Raw genomic sequence first — 10,640 nt, 5'->3', positions numbered from 1 at the left:
TTCTGGAAAAACGGAAGAGTCATTGTGGAGGGTGTGGGCTGGGGTTCATTGCCTAGCTTGAGGACAGCAAAAGCGGCGAGGCTTGGAAGCAGCTGAGGACAGAGGAGTAAGTGGAGAGGAAGGAAATGGAGAAGAGACTAGATTTTATTCTCAGAGTCGTGATAATCCCCGAAGACTTGGGACAGCGGAAGTGACGCCATCTGACAGTTTCACTCTGGCTGCCTGTATTAAAACTCCTGCAGGAGCTTCAGTTCTCTATGGTGGCAGAGGTCCAAGGTGGGAAGGAGAACTCCATGTGGGGACTTTGTATCAGCCAGCTCTGTATCAGTATCTGTGTGGGAGAGAGCAGAGACTGACCAGGGCAGCCAAGGTGTTGGAGTGGCTCACAGGCCAGGCACCTGCGTTTTCCCAAGCTAGATACACGGTTAGGTCCTACCGCATCAGGAGAAATGAAAAGATTACTGTTTTCTGCACAATCTGTGAAGTCAAGGCAGAAGAAATCTCGGAGAAAGAGCTGAAGGCATGGGAGTGTGAGTTATGGAGAAATAACTTCTCAGATGCTGGAAACATTGGTTTTAGGATGCAGGAACACATTGACCTGGGCATCAAATATGACCCGAGCATTGGGAGCTGTCATGGACTTCTTTGTGGCTCTGGGAAGGCCAGGTTGCAGCATCAAACACAAGCACAGGGCAGGCTGGATTGGGTCCAAACACAGGATCAGCAACAGAAGCCGCGTCCTGGTTCCAGTAGAAGTGTGCTGGCACCCAACACACTTCAGTCCTGGAAACCCAACAAAACAAATAAAAAACTCCTTCAGGAGACCCAGTTGAAGCAGGAGGATGATCTCAGTGGTCCAGGTGGGGTGAAGGATGCTTTGACTGGGCCCTGTCACCCAGTGTGGAGGTCCCAGCCTCAGGCTGGACTTCTGAACTGACACATGCTGTTGGTGTAAAATGTGCACTGAATGTCCAAGACAGTACACAAATAAGAAAATAAACTATCACATTGATATTTTAACAATATGGAATGCGCGATGAAATGGTAGTTACCTTATTTTTTTCTTACCTTAAAAAAAAAAAAAGTTGTTTCACATTCTCAGTGGGAAGATAAGAATAGCAACATAGACATTGCTTTCCAGCTCAATGCTTGCAAATGGTATACCTTGCCTATGTAAAAATGGCTGGAGCTTCGTGGGGAAAGGTGTTGGGAACTCTCTATTTAAGCAACATGGGTGATACATGTCATTTTAAAAATACAGCCCCAGTCCTGCTGTGCTAGGTGGTGCACACCCAGGTACACAGTGAGTTCAAGGCCATCATGGGCTATATGAGATGCGTTTCTAAAAATCAAACAAACAAACAAAAACCCAAGGAAAACTGCAAACCAAAATCAAGCCAGGAAAAAAAAAATACAAAAATAAAAACCCTACTAGACAATAAGAGAGAACACTGTGCTCCAGCTAAACATATATTGAACCAAATTGAAGAGGTCCCAAGACTGGTCCTCAGCTTCCCAGAAGCCCTGTGTGGTGGTTTGAAAGAAAATGGCCTCCATAGGCTCATAGGAAGTGGCACTATTAGGAGGTGTGGCCTTATTAGAGGAGGTGTGGCCTTGTTGGAGGAAGTGTGTCACTTCCTGCTGCCTGCCAGTCTGTGTGTAGAATTTTCAGCGACCTCTCTGGCACCATGTTTACCTGCACGTTGCCATGCTTCCCGCCATGATGATAAAGGACTAAACCTCTGAACTGTAAGCTAGCCCGAGTTAAATGTTTTCCTTTATAAGGGTTGCCATGGTTATGGTATCTCTTCACAGCAATAGAAACCCTAAGACAGAAGTTGGTACCAGGGTCTGGGGTATTGCTGTGATAGGCCAGACCATGTTTTTGTTCAGAGGAATATGGAATTTGGGACTTTGGATTAGAAAAGCAGTTGAATGCAACAGTTGGAGCTTAATGGGCCATCCTAGTAGTAACATGGAAGACAGTGATGCTGAGGGTGATTTGAACTGTGGGGGTCCAGCTCAAGAGGTTTCAGAGGAGAAGAATATTTGTACGTGGCCTAGGGACCGTTCTTGTGATATTTTGGCTAAGAATTCAGATGCTTTTTGCCCTTGTCTGAAAAATCTGCGTGAGGCTAAATTGAAGAGTTTTGGATCGATTGCATTGGTAGAGGAAATTTCAAAACAGCCTCTTCTGCTGGAAATCTCCAGCTCACTCCTGCTTGATCCAGGAAGCCCCAATCCTTTCTCTCCAAACTCCACCCTCTCAGAAAATCTCCAACAAAGAAAAGGTGCCCCAAAATCCAGTTTTTGCAACAATGTCTGAAGTTGCCAGCAACCCACGCCCCCACCCAAAGTGTTGTAACTGGGCTACGGAGGACACCTCTGTCCTACAGGGCATTTAAGCTCCCTGCTTTAATTCAGACACGTGATTTCTTGTAGATGAAATTCTAAACAGTCTTAGTAAATAAGAAACACAGAGCCAAATACAGAGTTAAAGCCTAAGAGGTCAGAGCAAGAGCCAAGACTCCCTTTAGCTTACCATCACTGCTGTCGCTTCCCCTGAGAGAGAGACCTTCTTCCTGTGTGTCCTGTCTTCGTATTGCCTTTCTGTTCTACCTTCTCATTGGCTCTAAACCCAACCACAGGACTTCCTCGTCACTGCCTGTCTATACAGACCTCCAGGTCTCTATGGTTGATACTGGGATTAAAGGCATGTGTCACCATGCTTGGCTGTGTCCTTGAACACACAGAGACTCTGCCTGCCATGTGATCAGGGATTAAGGGCGTGTGCTACCACTGTCAGATTTCTGCTTAATGGCTATGACCTCTGATCTCCAGGCAACTTTATTTATTAACATACAAATAAAATCACATTTCAGCACAAATAAAATATTACCATAATTTCTCCTGCCTCAATCTCGGTGAGGGGGTGGGGCGGGGTTGGGCAGGGTGGGGTGTGTGTGTGGAGTGGGGTGGGGCAGAGTTGAAGGCCTCATCTGGGAGTTACTTAGCAAAAACCAAACCTGTTCTTTTACGTTTTCAATTTGTCTTGATCTGGCTTACTGTGTTGGTGGAGCAGCCTACTTTCAAGGTGCAGAAAACCTATGACAGCCTAGTATTGACTCTGTCATGTGGTCATTAGTGTCCGCTCTTAAGAAGATTTATAATGAAAAGGAGCAAGCTGAGCAAGGAAAAAATACAGAATGTACAGTTCAAGAAGAAAAGAGCATCAGGAAACGGAATGGAGCTAAGTCCTGTGTTAAAGGAGATAAACAGATTAAAGAAAAGCCTGATGCTAAATGAAACAAAGGGAGTGGTGGCCTCAGGGCAAGGCCCCAGCCAGCTAAGCTTCTAACTTGTGAGAATGAATGAAAGAAGGTGGCACTCCAGGGGCAGAGGCAGGCGGATCTCTGAGTTTGAGGCCAGCCTGGTCTACAGAGTGGGTTTTAGGACAGTCAATCTTAGGCAGTGAAGGAAACCATTGAAAACAGAAAGCCGGTGAAGATATGATTGAATGAGGGGGCCATGTTCCAGACCCCGAAAGCAGCAGAACTTGGCAGCTTCAGCCACATGGTTCTGACTTTAGAGTCAAGGACAGAAGAAAGGGGTTATGAAATCTTCCTTCATGATGAAGGAAATCCACTGAAGCCAGGCATGGGTCAGGGATGTCCCTGCATGGAGGTCTAGAGAGGCCATTGTGTGAAGCTGTGAAGGTGAAGCCTGGATTGTCTTGGAGACCCCAAGATGTTGGAGATGCCAAAACTGTGGGATATTTGCTTAGGAGAGCTGCTAACAGGGAGTGGAACTAGTCTAAGAGAGAGAAGTGTGTTCCAGTCACAAAGCTGAATGGAACTGGTGATCTGAAGAGCACTTTGACATCAGACATGGAGATGCAGAGTTTGGAGTTTATCCAGCTGGTTTTTGGTCTTGCTCTGGTCTGGTATTTCTTCACTATGCTCCCGTTTGTAATGGTAATGTATATCCCGTGCCATTGTTTGTTGGAAGTAGGCGATCTGCCTTTCATCCTGATTTTACAGGGGATTACAGTTAAGAGATTGCATGAGTCTCAGAAGAGACTTTGGACCACCCCCCGAGCTGAGGACCGAACCCAGGGCCTTGCGCTAGGCAAGCGCTCTACCACGGAGCTAAATCCCCAGCTCCGAGACTTCGGACTTTTAAACTAGTTTGAGACTGTTATAGACTGTAGGGACTTTTGAAGTTGAACTAAATGCATTTGCATTATGATATGGCTACCATATCATATGAGGGCCAGGGAGTGAGTGTGGTGGTTTGAAAGAAAGTGGTCCCCATAGGCTCACAGGGAGTGTCACTCTTAGGAGATGTAGCCCCTTGTTGGGGTAGGTGTGGTGTTGTTGGAAGACATGTGTCACTTCCTGATGCCTGCTGGTCCAGACGTAGCACCCTCAGGTACCTCTACAGCACCATGTCTGCCTGCGTGCTTTGCCATGACGATAACGGACTAAATAAAATGTCATTTTTAGGAGTTGCTGTGGTCATGGTGTCTCTTCACAGCAATAGAAACCCTAACTAAAACACCCTGTCTCCATGTGGCTCTGGGAAGGAGTACAGATTGGTCTGTAGCTATGTTCCCTGTAGCTCCACTGTGGATGCTGTTAAATAAATGATTACATGCATGTTGCATACTCCCACACGCCAAGGAACATAACTCTTAGCGGCCCTTACCAATCCTGCCACTAGAGGGCGGCATGGCCCCACAGATGGATTTCTCTAGGGCCCGTCATTGGTGTGCAAAAGCTGGCGAAGGAGCAGGGATGATGTTTTGAGATGGAGAGCCAATGCCAGAAAATAGAACAGTCAATTCCAAGTACAACTCAACTTTAATGTACTGTGGCTAAACAGCTTTCTTGTAGATTCTTTTTTCTGTGTCTACACTCTCTGCGCATCCATCCATTTCTTTTAATCTTTTATCCAGAGTAGTTCTGTGAAATGATACAATATGTCTCTTGACTGAGTAGCTCAAACATTCTCTTCTAAGCTCCAAGACGATTTAATTTAGTCATTCCTTTAGGAATACGGCTTTCTCCCTTCCTCATTTAAGGACCCCCATTTTATTTACTGAGGACCTGCCGTGTGCTAGGAATTTGTATCTATTGAGTTCTCATTAATTTCTCCCAACAACCTTGTGAAATAATTACTATTAGTCCAACTTTACAAATACGAAAACAGGGGTAGGGAGCAACGAAGCAATTCATCCCAGAGCAAGGTAAAGTTGGTTTGAACTGCCAGTCGACTGCCCTCCACGCTCACCTCCCTCATAGCATTTCTCTGACTTGTCACTGTTGATGCGTAGGGCTGGATAACTCTTTGTTGAGGTGAATGCTTAGTGCAGTGGTTCTCAACTTTCCCAATGCCGGGACCCTTTAATACAGCTCCTCACATTGTGCTGACCCCCAACCATAAAATTATTTTGTTGCTACTTCATAACTGTAATTTTGCTATGGTTATGAATCATAGTATAAATATCTGATATGCAGGGTATCTGACATGTGACCCCAAAAGGGATAGGACCCACAGGTTGAGAACCACTGCTTTTGGTTATCTAGTACTGCAGTATTATGAATTCCGTTGTCTTTTCAGTTGTAGGGATTCTCACTAGAGCTGCACCCATGTAGCAACCTTCCTTCCTTCCTTCCTTGCATCTAGTCTTTCCCCTTTCCAAGTTGACGCCTGCTCCCTTCCTCCTTCTTTCTTGTCCCTTTAAGACTGACCAATTTTTCATATTCCCTGGGACTCGCATATAAAGCTCTGGATGTGTTCTTTTCTGGAGGTGGAGGTGGGGTGGGGTGGGAGCTAGCAGTGAAATAAAATGAGCCTGAGGCTTCTTCAAGTCTTAGACACATCTCTACCTGTGTCCTCAGCTGCTTGGAGATGGTTCAAGTACTTCACACAGTCACAAGCTGGATCTTGCTGCCAAGGCTCATCAGTGCTTCCGCACGGCTGGAGCAGAGCTACGTGCTGCCCGCACTGGCCAAGATGCTCCCGAGGCTGGAGCTTGGAGAAGGCAGAGAGGTGGAAGTGAGGGCAGAAGGGCCTGGGAAGCCAGCTTGGTTTGTCATGGTCAACACTCAAGGGCTAACATTTGCATACGATTTGCATACTATTTTCATTAGCTGAAATTCATTCTTAAATTTTCCTTATTCTGGGAGATTTATATATTTAGCGATATAAGCAACGTGTGCAAAGCTTCCTAGTGTTTTTGCTGTTGTAAATCTCTCTCTCTCTCTCTCTCTCTCTCTCTCTCTCTCTCTCTCTGTCATTAACTTGGTGCCATGGCCTGTGCTCTGTGTATTTTCTGTTTTTTGCCATGCTGGGGATGGAATCTTCCGAGTGTGAGCCAAGTGCTCTGCCACCGAGCTACGCCCCTAGCAGCAACTACACATTTTCTTTATTGATCATTTAAATTGAGATTTCAAGAAGGTTTGCTATGTTAATTAAATTAAGCATTCAACAGCTTATGCAAATTCTTAGTCTATTGTGGACCAATGCAAATATCAGCTGTACAGCTCATAGAAGACAGAACTTGGGCTGGGGAAATGGCTTGGTGGTTAAGAGTGCTCGCTCTGGAGAAGGAAATTAGGATTCTAGCATCCATTTGCAAGCCAGGTATCCCCACAAACTCCTGTAACCCCATCTCTGAAGGAGCAAGGACAGGAGGATTGCTGAGCCTGTCTGGCTTCTAGCCCAGCTGAGAAAACATGAACCCAGCCAGGATGAGAAGGAAACCCTGGTCAAAGAAATAGGTTGACAGTGATAGAGGACCCTCACTGCCCTCTTCTAGCCTCAGCTTCTGACCAGGCATGTGCACATGCACACATGTGTATATAGTATGTGCACGCACACACACACACACACACACACACACACACACACACACACACACACACACGTAAAAGAAGAACCAAACAAGGTTTAAAGTTAAATCAAGCAACAGAATCTGCGACATGGGCAAAATGATTTACAAAGGTGAAGATGGAGCCCAGGGCCTGGACCAGGAGCTGTCACGGGTATGTGGCCCCTCATCTTTCTGTTACAGATAGAGCGCTGCCTACATGTAAGCTCGTAGGTGTTGTGGAGTAATCCTTTTTGTACGCTGTGAAGCTCTGACTTTGCCAAAGTGCCTTCTGATTGGTTTAATTAAGAGCTGGATGGCTAGGCAGGCAAAGAGGTTGGGCGGGACTTGAGACTTGAGAGAAAAAGAAAGGTGGAGTCATCAGCCAGATGCTGAGGAAGGAGGGCGGACAACATGGAGATGAGGGAACGAGCGTGTGGAAGAATGTAGATTAAAAAACACGGGTTAACTCACGTTATAAGACATAGTTAGAAACAAGCCCAAGCTAAGGCCGAGCTTCCATAATTTATAATAAGTCTCTGTGTCATTTTTTTTTGTGAGCTGGCAGCCTAAAGAAAAATCTGTCCACACATAGGCAGATCCTGAGAGCACTACTGACCATGATTTTAACTAGAATAGATTGATAGTTGCCTCAGGGGAAGTATCCTCTTCAGAGGTGGTCCAACGTTCCTCCCACCTGAACTTTTTTGTTTGTTTAAAAAAATTCCAATGGAAAATTTAAAATATATACAAATGTAGGAGAATAACTTATTAGACTCTGCCTGTTGTTCAACTTCAAATGCCACCAATAACCAAGTTCATTCCATACATCTCACCTACCCCCTTGTTTTCAAGCAAATCCCAATTTTATCTGTAAATATTCTATTAGGCACCTCTAAAAGTTAAAAAAGACTTTAAAAAAAACCCCTCAATACCACATAAATTTTTTGTCTTTTATTTATTCTTTTAAAGAAGATTTATTTTTAAAATCTTGCATGCTTGCATGCATGTGTGCACACCATGGGCATGCCTGAAACCTGTAGGGGTCAGAGGAGGGCATCTGATCCCCTGGAACTGGAGTTACAGATGGTTGTGAGCTGCCATGTGGGTGTGGAGAACTAAACTCGGGTCCTCTGTAGGAGCAGCAAGTGCTCCTATCTTCGGAGCTGCCTCTCCAGCCCCTTTTATGTATGTATGTATGATAGTTTCATACTTTCATACATGTACACATTGATTATATCTACTTACTCACCCTGGACACTCCCCTCCCCTGCAACCCATCTCCCTCATACTTTCTTCTCTTCTTTTGTCTGTTTTTTTTCCATAATTAAAACTTTATTGAAAAACTGACACCAAAATAGGAGATCACTGCTGTATACTTTATAAAATCAAACACAGTTACCTTGTCTTGGTAGAGTCACTGAACTTGATAAGGCTTTCTGTGAAAAACACAAACTCAGGAACTTGTATAGATGATTAGTGTTGCTTTCTTCTAAATGAACAGCCTTCTGTGAGCCTGGTTTTGTCTGTTTTTTTTTGTTGTTGTTTTTTGTTTTGTTTTGTTTCGAGACAGGGTTTCTCTGGGTAGCCCTGACTGTCCTGGAACTCTCTGTGTAGACCAGGCTGACTTTGAACTCAGATATCCGCCTGCCTTAGCCTCCCGAGTGCTGGGATTAAAGATGTGCACCAGCACTGCCCTTGTCTTCTACTTTTTTAAATTAAAAAAAAAAAATTCTTATAAGCCGGAGTCCAGTTTTGCAGCTCTCTGGAACACTGGCTGGTCTCTTTGCTTGACCTCGCGCAGGTGAACGCAGCCGCCGAGAGCTCATGCGTGTGACAGCCGTGTCACATCCAGAAGACTGAGTTTCACAGCACGCCTCCCTGTCTCCCGGCATTTACATCTTTCCGCTGTCCCCCCCCCCCCCCCCCAGCAGTGGGAGCATTACTACAGATGTCCCATGTAGGGTTGGGCACTTCCTGTCTGCTTATTCTCAGTATATTGGCTAGGTCTGAGTCTTTACACGATCTCCTTCCTCTGGTGGAGTGACCAGTATTGAGGTGCATTAATCTGTGGGCAAACACACACACACACACACACACACACACACACACACACACACACTTGAACTTATTTTTATGTGTAAGAGTGTTTTGCCTGCATTGATGTCTGTGCATCATATGCTGGAGGAAGCAAGAAGGAGGTGTTGGATCCCCTGGGACTAGGGTTGCACATGCTTGTGAGACACCATGTGGGTGCTGGAAATCAAACCCAGATCCTCTGGAAGAGCAGCCAGTGCTCTTCATCTCTGTCTCTCAGGCCAAATATAAATATCCAGGCGTCAGTTTGAAACTATATCCATTCAGCAGAACAACAGTTGCTCCACCCAAGGCCTGTGCTCTCCTGAGCTGTGGGCTCTTGACCAGGTTTGCAGTACCAGACACGACTTCCTGTCTGGGGAGGAGGCCTCAGATCCATCCAGAGGTGGTTTGTTAACCTCCCCCATAACATCCACGCCACTATTGCACCGGTGGGCATATCTTGCCACCAAGTTGGTATTGCAGTGGTAAGGTTCACTGCTGGGTAACACCATTGATACCACTGGTAACTTTCCTACCCAGTGGCCTTCATGGCACCTCACTAGCCAGTGGGGGGAAATTTTCAGGTCAAGTCCACCTTGATTTTTCTTATGCCCTGCAAGCAAAGTGCCCAACACTACTTTTACACCCAAGTAAGTTAACTACCCCAGTTGTCCGCTGCCAGTACACACGCACCTCATTAACTGTCTTACAGTTTTTTCCAAGTTTACTGGGATCAGGGTTCAGAAAGGTCTGTATCCTGTGACTATTCAATATGGCTCTTAGCAGCTATTAATCTATAAGTTCTATATCTACTTTTATTTCTCTGTCTCCTCTCTCTGTTTCTCTCTCTGTTCTTGAATAAGCTGTTTCTTTAAAACTTTTTGCTGCTTTCTTAGCTACTGTTATTACTCAATATGCCTCTCAGTCTTCTATGCTTCTTTTAAAGTCAGGCCCATTTCAGATCTCTCTCTCTCTCTCTCTTACTCATTCACTCACTCGCTTGCTCGCTATGCACTTCTCTCTCAGGACTACCTCATCCCACGTGTATTGGAAGGTGCATAAGGTCCATTTCTTGTGCATGTGATACTGGCACCTGAGACTTTTGGGAACCATCTGAGTAGTTTTTGCAAGCTTTCTTATTATTATCTAGGAGCATTAACTATTTCAGATTTGTTTTGTACATTTCCTGCTTCAGAACTCCTTCTAAAGGGAGTGATATTTAGAGATCTCACTGTGTGTGAGTGCTCATTACTCCTGAATCAGTTATCATTGCTAGGCCTTGTGTGCACAGAACGAGAACTCAGAACCTCTGCAAGAGAAGCCAGTGCTCTTAACTGCAGAGATATTGCTCCAGCCTCCTATATAACTTAGAACCATCATTTGGTCTTTTTTTGTTTTTCAAAACAGGGTTTCTTTGTGTAGCCCCGGGTGTCCTGGAACTCACTATGTAGACCAGGCTGTCATCAAACCTGGAGATCCGCCTGCCTCTGCCTCCCAAGTGCTGGGATTAAAGGCAGGTGGCACTACCACCTGATAGTTCTCATCATCATCATCATCGTCGTCATTGTCGTCTTCTCTTTCTTCTCCTTCTTCCCCCTTTCCTCCTTCTCCTTCTTCTTCTGACCAAATTTATTTTTATTTTATATGTATGAGTGTTTGCCTGCTTGCATGTCTGTGCACCACATGC

The 10,640-nt window shown here is 45.2% G+C and overlaps 1 pseudogene; it reads left to right on the top strand.

The window, feature by feature from the left end:
• The first annotated feature begins 257 nt into the window (after positions 1–257).
• Positions 258–753, top strand: LOC128110430 (60S ribosomal protein L11-like; annotated as a pseudogene).
• The last annotated feature ends 9,887 nt before the right edge of the window (positions 754–10,640 follow it).

The sequence above is a fragment of the Peromyscus californicus genome, unplaced genomic scaffold, assembly GCF_007827085.1.
Source record: "Peromyscus californicus insignis strain IS unplaced genomic scaffold, ASM782708v3 Scaffold_15__1_contigs__length_86483966, whole genome shotgun sequence".
NCBI classification, from domain to species: Eukaryota; Metazoa; Chordata; class Mammalia; order Rodentia; family Cricetidae; genus Peromyscus; species Peromyscus californicus.
The sequence above is the reverse complement of the archived record's forward strand: the minus strand, read 5'-3'. Positions and strand labels throughout refer to the sequence as shown.